Source organism: Nicotiana tabacum, chromosome 15 (assembly GCF_000715075.1).
Source record: "Nicotiana tabacum cultivar K326 chromosome 15, ASM71507v2, whole genome shotgun sequence".
Taxonomy (NCBI): Eukaryota; Viridiplantae; Streptophyta; class Magnoliopsida; order Solanales; family Solanaceae; genus Nicotiana; species Nicotiana tabacum.
In genome coordinates, this window is record NC_134094.1 from 105,214,850 (window position 1) to 105,225,762 (window position 10,913).

Sequence of the window (10,913 nt, forward strand, 5' to 3'; positions counted from 1 at the left end):
CAAGTTTAAGTCAATTAAGCGACCGTGCTAGAACCACGGGACTCGGGGAATGCCTTACACCTTCTCCCCGGTCAACAGAATTCCTTACCCGAACTTTATTTTCGCAGACCAATAATAATAGAGTCAAATCTTCTTTGGACTAGGGATTCAAATAAAAGGTGACTTGGAACACCCAAAAAATCAATTCCAAGTGGCGACTCTATAAATAAAATAATCCATATTCAAGTTTGTCACTTTAATTGGAGAAACTCTTTAACCCACAATCCATAAAATACATTATCTTTTGTGGGCAAAAAGGAGGTGTGACAGCTGTGGCGACTCCGCTAGGGAATTGTAACAAGAATTCGAGCTTGTACATGTTGACTTTTATTTGGCTTTATTAATTTTGTATATACTATGATTTTATTTGGGCCTAATGTGCTACTTGTCTGCTTTTTACCGCTTTGATATTGTTGAACTGTACATATAAATTATCTTCACACGTACCCCTCTGAGTCTTCTTGAAATTAAATTGGGCATTTACTTGACATAGCCCACTTTCTTTGAGATAGCCGAGGTGTTTGTCACCGATGAAGGATTTTAGTCACACATATTTTAGGCGGGGAGCACCACTAGCTAAGTCGAAAAGCAATGCTACTGGTACGCTGACCCTCCCGGCTCGAGTTGTCCGCTCAAGTAATCCTGTCTAAAAACCTTCTCCACCATGATTTAAACCTAGTAGAATAAACCTCATGGCGGATATCCCTAGTAGGTTCGCTTTATTTGCATCACGTGCATTTGACTTACCATGAGTCGACACAGGGGCCGAGTTCTATTTTAGAACAAGTACCTTGTTGAGACTATTATGACATGTTATTTGCCACTTGTTGCATTATTTGGGAGGCTTGCATGTTGCCAACTTTAGCATAAATCAGTTGAATGAACAAAAAAAAATGATGTGGTCTAGTGCGTATGATTTTTAAAGATTAATTTTCATAAAAAAAGAAGAAGAGAAAAATAGTTGTTTTGACCGAACTATGCGGGTCTGATTCTCACCGGGTGTGAGATACGTAGGCAAACCTCATCGGTTCCGGCCCCCAATTTTTAAAAATCCAAAAAAAAAATTTCCTTTAAATCCTTCTTTAGAAGTCTTTCCTTAGAAAATCTAAATATTTTTTTTAAAAAAAATTAAAAATATTTTCTTTCTTTTTAGAAATCTTTCATTTGAAAAAAAAATCAAAATCCAAAATATGTTTTTTCCTTCTTTAGAAGTCTTTCGAATAAACTGAGTAAAAAAAAAGAGAAGAAAGAAAATGAAAAGAGTGACAAAAATAACAAAGAAAACAAAGAGCGAAAAAAAAGAAAAGAAAAAGAGAGCAAGAGTGAAAAATCCAAAAAGAGAACTCTGTGTTCAGTTTGACAAAGAAAACCGCGGAAAGTTTCCATGAATATGCTGTCAAATGGCGCGAGCAAGCCGCCAGGGCAAAGCCTCAAATGGACGAAGCAAAAATGGTAACGGTCTGCCTACAGGCCCAAGAAGCGGACTACATCCAGAACATGATATCCGTTATAGGTAATCCGTTCGCCGAGGCTATCAAAATTGGGAGATGATCGAAAATGGTTTAAAAACGGACCGAAGCCACTAGAGTCTCCTTCAGAGTATTTATATTTTCCCGTCCAATTTGTATTTCAGACAGATGTTGTATTTTATTTTACATTCTTAGTTGAGGCTCATGCACTTGTGATACCGGATTTTGGGGCGATTATTGGTTGCACTGTATTGGAATTGTTAAAAATATTATTATTTATTTTGTAAATTTTATCTTTTACCATTTAATCGAAGGAAATATGATTTTAAAAATATTAAAATGAGAACCAAATTAAGTATTTATTTTTAGTTTGCCAGACAGCAGTGTCCGACGCCATCACGACCTTTAATAAATTTTGGGTCGTGACAACATGGTATCAGAGCACTTCGTTGGAGGATGTTTTGTGAAGCACACGCAGGTTTATTTTGTTTACTCATCACTTGAGTTTTTGGGCTGTTTGTGTTGGTTTTCTATTTCTTATAATCTATATTCCTGTCCACTGTGCAGGAAAATAAATTTCTTTATGATGTCGTTGGTTTCACACCGAAGAGAAAATTGCTTTCGGGTGTTGGGCATCGTGTATCTGGAACAGAAAAGGTGCCTCTGTGCTTCTAAAAGCACTTTATTTTATGGATATGTTGTGTATGGATGTGCTGAGATCACTTTAATTTTTTTTAAAAAAAGAATAAGCCATCACCTTCAGGGCTGTGTGCCTTTAGTATGGGCGGTTAGGCATGACCTGTACCACGTCGATTGATGCAAAATAAATTACAGAAAGCAGAGGGGGACATGGACCTAAACTCCAAAAAATATGTAAGATTGAGTACTTTAACCTTCAAAAAAATAATGAAAGGACCAGCCTATACAATTCCTTTCATGCTAAGCAAGAAAGTTCTCAACTAACAAAGAAGTTACACTTGTCAAATCTTCTTCTTATGCTACGTATGTGATCTATCTTGTAGAAATAATCCTTTCACCTCTTTAGGGAGCTGTTGAAAAGAGTAGTAGAAGGTACCATTTCCACCGGAAGAAGCTTGGTTGGCTATGAAGTCAGTCTCTTGGTTGGCTTCTCTGTAACAGTGAGAAATCTTTACATTTGCGGCACTTATAATCTGGACAATCTCTGATGATTCTTTTCAGCTTGAGGTTATTTGTGTCTTTGTCAGTTTGTCATTCAACGTGTTAATCACCACCGTAGGATCTAGTACAAGATAACAGTTGTTAATTCCTTCTTGTTTGCACCACCCCATATATACCTGCCATTGCTTCTGCTTGGTTGTTGCTCTTACACTGAGCTGGTAGTGGAAATGCCATGATCTCTTTAAGTTGACATTCCTCTTCGTGTATATTTGTATTGCTGGATAGATTTATTTTTTCCCTGTCAAGTCTGCAAGAAAAAAAAAAGTGTTTTTCCTTGTTTATTGAGTCTTAATATTAATTTGACTGACCATTTATGTTATGATAATGCTCCTCTTTATCAGAGGCTGTACAAGTCACCAAACTCAGTCGCTAACAAGGCCAGAACTCAATTTCGAAACAAGCAAAGGATGTTATCCCAGGCAAGTAAAATCCTTCTTCTTCAGTCTGGTCAATTTACGTGTCCATGATGTCGTCGTGTTGTACTGCTGGTGAGTAGATATCTGAACTTCACTCCGTTCCGATGTCTCACAGCTGACAGATGAGTTCTCCTCAGTTTAAATTTCTTTAGTTGATTCTGCCATCTTATGGAGTAGTATCTGTCTGGGAGATAGTGTCGCATCTCCTTTTAATTGTATTAATCACTCGTCGAAGATTCTCTTATTAGCTTTGAGTTCCATTTGGATTCGTGGCTAAAGAAGGAATCTCGAACTTGAAACAATAGGGCAGCCTGGTGCACAAGGCATCCCGCATTCACGCAGGGTCGGGGAAGGGCTGCACCGAAGGGGTGTGATGTAGGCAATCTAACCTAATGCACGTATTAGTGGATGCTTCCACGGCTCGAACTTAAAACAATATTTTTCCATAATTTTATGGCTTGTCATGCCTATCTAAGTATATCGCGTGGTAGTATTTCGCAGGATAAGAATGTGGGCTGCTACTACACGACTGGTGATGAGGTCTGAGGAGTATTAGTTAGCAGAATCGCAGTTCACAAACTAAAATATATATACATTTGGATATTTGTTCCCATGTTAAGATATTCATTTCTAGTCGGACATTTGTATAAAGATATGGTAGAAACTCCGAATGATTATATCGTCTGTGGGAAGCTTGTTGGTTCCTTGTTATTCTTCTTTTACTTGAACCGAGTCGTCTGAAGAGTATTTCAGTTTGCAGACTCCCAATCAGCAGCTAAAATTTGTTAAGTGATCAATTGGGAAAGACTCGAAAAATCTGCGAGAACAAAGTCGAAGATAATTTAATTTCTACTGACTCGTCATCCTTTGCAATTAACTGCATCTTGGGAGACATCACACCTGCCCTGATGTATCATTTGCATCCCACCAAAAGTTCAACTAAATGGACTATTGAATTCAGTAACTGGATCTACATAAAAGGTGCCCCAAATGAAGCAAGTTGATAAACATACAACGATCAATTCTTCCCAAGTAGGCCACATCAGTTAGGTCAAAGATGATGGTCTCAAAGGGCCACAATTGGGGAAACCAACCTCAGCCTACAAATGGGCCCAACCTGATTTGATGTTGAGTTTTAAGTTTTGGACATATATGCTACCTACAACCTATTGTTGGGACGACCTTTGATACATGCCGCTGGGGCCGTAGCTTCTACTCTACATCAGGTCGTGAAGTTTGAATGGAACCATCAGGAAGTAATCATCCATAGGGACGAAAGTAATCACATTTACACCAGTCAAACTATTCCGGTCATCGAGAATAGAAGGAAGTTGGGTGGAGAAACATACCATCGCATCGAGCGCGTCAACGCAATTGAAAAGGACAAATGGTGGAGAAGTAAGATAGAAGTCATATTGGCATGGACAGGGTATGAGCTTGGCAAAGGTCTCGGCAAGAATCTTCAGGGGATCACCAAACTAATACAGCTAAAGCGTCACGGCACAACTTTTGGGCTTGGGTATGAATACACCTGGCACGAGTATCAGAATTGGTCGCCACCATGGCGTGGTCCTTATTACCCTCTAGAGAAACTAGTACCACATTTGAGCCAGTCATTTCACCAAGCTGACATGATGTGGGAGTCCGAAGAAGATGAAGTTTTAGCCGGTATAAGGAATCTGTTTCTGGATGATGGAGACATGGATTGCAGTGCAATAGTTGAGGAGGAAGAGGAGGAAGGCCTCATTATTCAGACCTTGGAGAAGGGAGCTGTTCTCAAGAACTGGACTGCTGCACCATCAAGGGCCCATCGAGTTCCTGGGTAGCCTGGCAATTAACATCATTTATTTTTAAAAGCAATTTTTATGAGCATTTAATACGCTTTCAGCATTTTGTTTTAAGCATGTTTTGTTTTGAATTAATTGCTCGGGTCATCGAGCTGCACCTGTTTGACGTTTTCAAGAATTATCTAAATGCATTGATGTTTTTAGTATTTATTACTATTCTTTACGTTTTTTTTCTACAACATTATTATTACCTACCCCGATGAACTTACGACTGTGACATGTAATGAGATAACGCAACAAAAGGATAATGACTCAGAGGATCTGGAAGAGGATATAATGCCCGGGAAAATTGCCAGAGAAGTGAAAAACTTTGAAAATAAGCCCAAGTCCAATTTGGATGAGACTGAAGCAGTTAATCTAGGAGACTCCGAAACAGTCAAGAAAACACGTGTAAGCATTCACCTGTCACCATCAGAGAAAGAAGAATACACTCGTTTTCTGAAGGAATATGAGAATATCTTTGCATGGTCCTATGATGATATGACCGGTTTGAGCACGTCCATGGTGGATCATAAACTACCCACCAACCCAATGTGTCCGCCAGTAAAGCAGAAGCTTAGAAAGTTTAAGCCATATATGTGTTTGAAAATCAAAGAAGAAGTCACCAAACAAATAAAAACTAAGGTTCTCATAGTGGTTGAATATCCAACTTGGTTGGCTAACATCGTGCCAGTTCCGAAGAAGGATGGGAAAGTCAGAGTATGCGTCGATTATCGGAACCTAAACAGAGCAAGTCCTAACGATGATTTCCCACCTAACATATACATACTAATCGACAATTACGCCAAGCATAAACTCCAATCCTTTGTGGATTGTTTCGCGGGATATCATCAGATCTGGATGGATGAAGAGGATGCCTAAAAGATGGTTTTTATCACACCATGAGGGGTGTACTGCTATAAAATGATGTCGTTCGGTCTGAAGAATGTTGGGGCCACTTATATGAGGGCCATGACAACTGTTTTCCATGATATGATACACAAGGAGATCGAGGTATATTTGGATAACGTCATCATCAAATCAAAGAAGAGTACAGATCACATAGCAGACTTGAGAAAATTTTTTGATCGGCTTCGGAGATACAATTTGAAATTGATTCCAGCAAAATATGCATTCGGGGTCCTCGCAGGAAAGTTATTAGGGTTCATCATCAGCTGCCCAGGAATTGAGCTAGACCCATCAAAGGTCAGCGCCTCCAAAGAACAAGAAAGACGTGATGAGCTTCTTGGGATGTCTTAATTACATCAGCCGCTTCATAGCACAATCAACCGTGATATGTGAGTCGATTTTCAAAATGTTAAAGAAGGATGCCGCAACCAATTGGACTGAAGACTGCCACAAAGCTTTTGACAGAATCAAGGAATATTTGTCCACACCGCCAGTTCTAGTCCCGCCAGAACCTATTAGACCACTGCTACTCTATCTCTCTGTATTAGATGGGGCTTTCAGTTGTGTCTTGGGACAACACGATGAGACGGGAAGGAAAGAATAGGTCATATACTATTTGAGTAAGAAGTTCACACCCTACGAAGCACGGTACTCTCTGCTGGAATGCACTTGCTGTGCTCTGACATGGATAGCCCAGAAACTGAGGCACAACTTCTGTGCTTATACCATATATCTCATATCGAGGATGGATACTCTGAAGTACATCTTTCAGAAGCCTATGCCTACAGGAAAGCTGGCCAAATGGCAAATATTGTTGAGCGAATTTGACATCATCTATATAACTCAGAAGGCAGTTAAAGGATAGGCATTAGCATATCATCTTGCAGAAAATCCTGTAGGAGGAGAATATGAACCACTGAAAACGTATTTTCCTGATGAAGAAGTATCATTCGTAGGAGAAGATATCACTGAAGCCTACGACAGGTGGAGAATGTTTTTCGATGGAGCTGCAAACTTCAAAGGAGTGGGTATTGGAGTCGTTTTGGTGTCAAAAATAGGTCAACATTATCCGGTATCCACGAAACTCAGATTTCGTGCACCAATAATATGGCAGAATATGAGGCTTGCATATTAGGGCTCAATTTGGCCGTTGACATGAATATCCAGGAATTACTGGTAATTGGCGATTCAGATCTGCTGGTACATCAGGTGCAGGGAGAATGGACTACAAAGAATACCAAGATATTACCATATCTATATCATGTGCAAGAGATGATGAAGAGGTTCACGAAGATAGAGTTTAGATATGTCCCGAGAATCCAGAATGAGTTCGCAGATGCATTGGCCACTTTTTCCTCCATGATACAGCATCCGGACAAGAATTTCATCGACCCCATTCCGGTAAGGATTCATAATCAGTCGACTTACTGCGCTCATGTTGAAGAAGAAGCAAACGGGAATCCATGGTTCCATGATATGGATGAGCTTGCCCCGGAATTTTGAGGGTCCTCCTCAAAATTCTGCCCCAGTTTCTGATTGTGGGGAAAAATGAGAATTTTATTGAATTGTGACCAAACCCACAGGGCTGCCTACGTATCCCCTCTTAAATGAGAATCAGGTCAAGCGTAGTTCAATTACATCATATGAAGAAATGCAAAATGTTTAGACATAGTATCTTTTGACTGCGTCTGAATTGATAGGCTTTGGCCAAATTTCTCCATCCATCTCTGCGAGTATGAGTGCTCCTCCTGTTAGTACCATGTGAACCATATAGGGTCCTTGCCAATTGGGTGAGAATTTTCCTTTGGCTTGATCCTGATATGGAAAGATTTGTTTCAACACTACCTACCCCGGTGCGAACTGTCTAGGTTTGAACCTTTTGTTGGTCCAATGGCATCCATTCCCGAGGCAGCAAAAGGCCAAGGTGCGCTGGTTGCATTAAGTTCATTTGGAGGTACCCGTATCATATCTGCGTGTATCTGGCACTGATGACATTTCTGGACATACCGGATGCAGTTTGTTTCCATATTCATCCAAAAGTATCCGGCTCTGAGTATCTTCTTGGCTAGGATGAAACCATTCATATGTGGGCTGCAGGTTCCGGTGTGTATCTCTTCAAGAAGTTTGGAAGCTTCCTTGGCGTCAACACACCATAATAATCCTAAGTCTGGAGTCCTTCTGTTCATAATCCTTCCACTTTGGAAGAAATGGTTGGACAATCTTCGGAGCGTGCGTTTTTTAGTATGATTTGCATGCTCCGGGTACTCTCCTTTTGCCAAACAGCCAGAGATTCGTCTAGGTAACTGGGGTAGAATTTTGAGGAGGACCCTCAAAATTCTATGGCAAGAAGGTCGCAATATCTCTAAAAATGTCGCAAATATTGGTTCATCTAATCAATTTTTAAATTGCAAATTACTGTGTTTTGAATAACTATGCATGCATATTTTTCGAAAACTTTATTTTTAGCCAGATGCTACCCATGGTAACTCGAACAGGATTCAAACACGGAGCGGAGCAAACAAAGGCACGAACCAACCTCCCCCACAAAACTCACGATTTTTCTTTGAATGCAGGAACAAGAGATAGTCGTCAGTACGTGCGTACCTTAGAATCACTGTCTTCACAACAACAAGGCTACCGAACTCATCCACAACTAATAAATACTCCGCTATCAATTATTATTTATTCGCTGCATGAAACTAAGCATTGTCTCAAATCTTGCATGAGGCTAAGCCCTGCCTCCTCAACTGCATAAGGCTAAGCATTGCCTTCCATTTGCATGAGACTAAGCACTGTCTCCATCCTGCATGAGGCTAAGACCTACCTCCTCAACTGCATAAGGCTAAGGATTGCCTTCCATTTTCATGAGACTAAGCATTGTCTCCATCTTGCATGAGGCTAAGCCCTGCCTCCTCAACTGCATAAGGCTAAGCATTGCCTTCCATTTGCATGAGACTAAGCATTGTCTCAAATCTTGCATGAGGCTAAGCCCTGCCTCCTCAATTGCATAAGGCTAAGCTCTACCTTCCCATTGCATGAGACTAAGCATTGTCTCAAATCTTGCATGAGGCTAAGCCCTGCCTCCTCAATTTCATAAGGCTAAGCTCTGCCTTCCCATTGCATGATACTAAGCATTGTCTCAAATCTTGCATGAGGCTAAGCCCTGCCTCCTCAATTACATAAGGCTAAGCTTTGCCTTCCCATTGCATGAGACTAAGCATTGTCTCAAATCTTGCATGAGGCTAAGCCCTGCCTCCTCAATTGCATAAGGCTAAGCTCTGCCTTCCCATTGCATGAGACTAAGCATTGTCTCAAATCTTGCATGAGGCTAAGCCCTGCCTCCTCAATTGCATAAGGCTAAGCTCTGCCTTCCCATTGCATGAGACTAAGCATTGTCTCAAATCTTGCATGAGGCTAAGCCATGCCTCCTCAATTGCATAAAGCTAAGCACTGCCTTTCATTGCATGAGGCTAAGCCATGCCTCCTTAATTGCATAAAGCTAAGCACTGCCTTCCATTACATGAGACTAAGCACTGTCTCCAATCTTTGCATGAGGCTAAGCCCTGCCTCCTCAATTGCATAAGGCTAAGCGATGCTTTCCCTTTGTACGAGACTAAGCATTGTCTCCAATCCTGCATGAGACTAAGCATTGTCTCCAACCTTGCACAAGACTAAGCATTGTCTCTCTTTGCATAACCACAAATGTTGCGCTGTCAAAACCCTTGCATTATTCTCTTCTCTCTGGGCTAAGCTCTGCCCCCAGTTCTTACACGATACTAAGCTCTGTCTTGTTTCATGTCAAGTATCAAGTCTTTGCATATCATGGGCTGAAACATCACCATTTTATCCAAAGGCGTCATAGTCCGAAGGCATCATCCTCATAGCCGGAAGACACCATGCCATGGCCTGAGGATCTCTCAATATTGCACATCATTATTCAAAGGCATCATAGTTAGGAGGCACCATCTTCATAGCCCGAGAGCATCATTTCTGTCACGACTCAAAATCCCACCACAGGCGTCGTGATGGCACTTAGTCTCTAAGACTAGGTAAGCCGATTTCAATTACCTTTTGAAGCCATCTTTGTTTTTTGAAACTAACAGCGGAAACTATTACTATATACAACCTCCCAAGACTGGTAGTACTGAGTCACGAACTCTAACTGAATACATGAAAAGATCACGAGGACCGAATATACAATAGGTACAGTCAAGACACTTACTAGCCTAATAATCTGTGCAATATAATATACAAAATAATAGGAAATAAATAATAATAATAATAATAATAATAATAATAATAAGGGCAGGATAAAGCAACCGGTTATTTGCACAACAGACAACAAGAATACAATTAATATCACTCAACAATTAATAAACAAAATTATACCCAATTAAATCAAGTCTTTCAAATAAATGTCTTTCACCTATAATTCTTCCAGATAACTCTCTTTTAAATATAATTTTCTGAAATAATTATTTTTCAAATATAATTCTTTCAATAAATCTTTTCAAAAATAATTTCCTCGAATAAATATCCTTCAAATACAATTCTTTCATATAATACTTTCTAAGTAAAAATCCTTCCAAATAAATATTTTGAATATAATTCTTTCAATTAAAAAGTCACCATAATCATAAAAATACGGGTCTCAGCCCATTTTCATATTTTTCGTAAACACGGGTCTCAGCCCATTTTTATATTTCCACGGCACCTCATGCCCATAATTAAATCATCATATTTTTCCGGCACCTCGTAACCTCATTTCATCTCACAACTACATGGACAATTCGCGTGCCAAATATCATTACCACTTCATCATAGTACCTCGTGCCCATATTTCATATCACAACTGCACGGACAATTCACGTGCCAAATATCATCATTATTTACTCACGGCAACTCGTTCCCACATTTCACTTTATAATCCGCCTGACAATAGCCATAGGTTCTCAATTTCAACATAACACAGATTGTTATCAATTTACTATCAACAAGACCAATTGCACAAGGCATAAAAATAAACACAAGAAAAATCACAACATTACATAAAA

At 39.9% G+C, this 10,913-nt stretch overlaps 1 long non-coding RNA gene across 2 annotated transcripts; it reads left to right on the plus strand.

Annotated features, from left to right (window-relative positions):
- The first annotated feature begins 2,070 nt into the window (after positions 1–2,070).
- On the plus strand, positions 2,071–3,846 carry LOC142169913 (uncharacterized). 2 transcript variants are annotated; one of them, XR_012699549.1, is made up of 3 exons: positions 2,071–2,165; positions 3,050–3,127; positions 3,626–3,846. It is a non-coding gene; the product is annotated as an uncharacterized LOC142169913 (long non-coding RNA). The 2 variants fall into 2 exon arrangements; XR_012699548.1 differs by lacking the exon at positions 2,071–2,165 and having other exon boundaries at positions 2,388–3,127.
- The last annotated feature ends 7,067 nt before the right edge of the window (positions 3,847–10,913 follow it).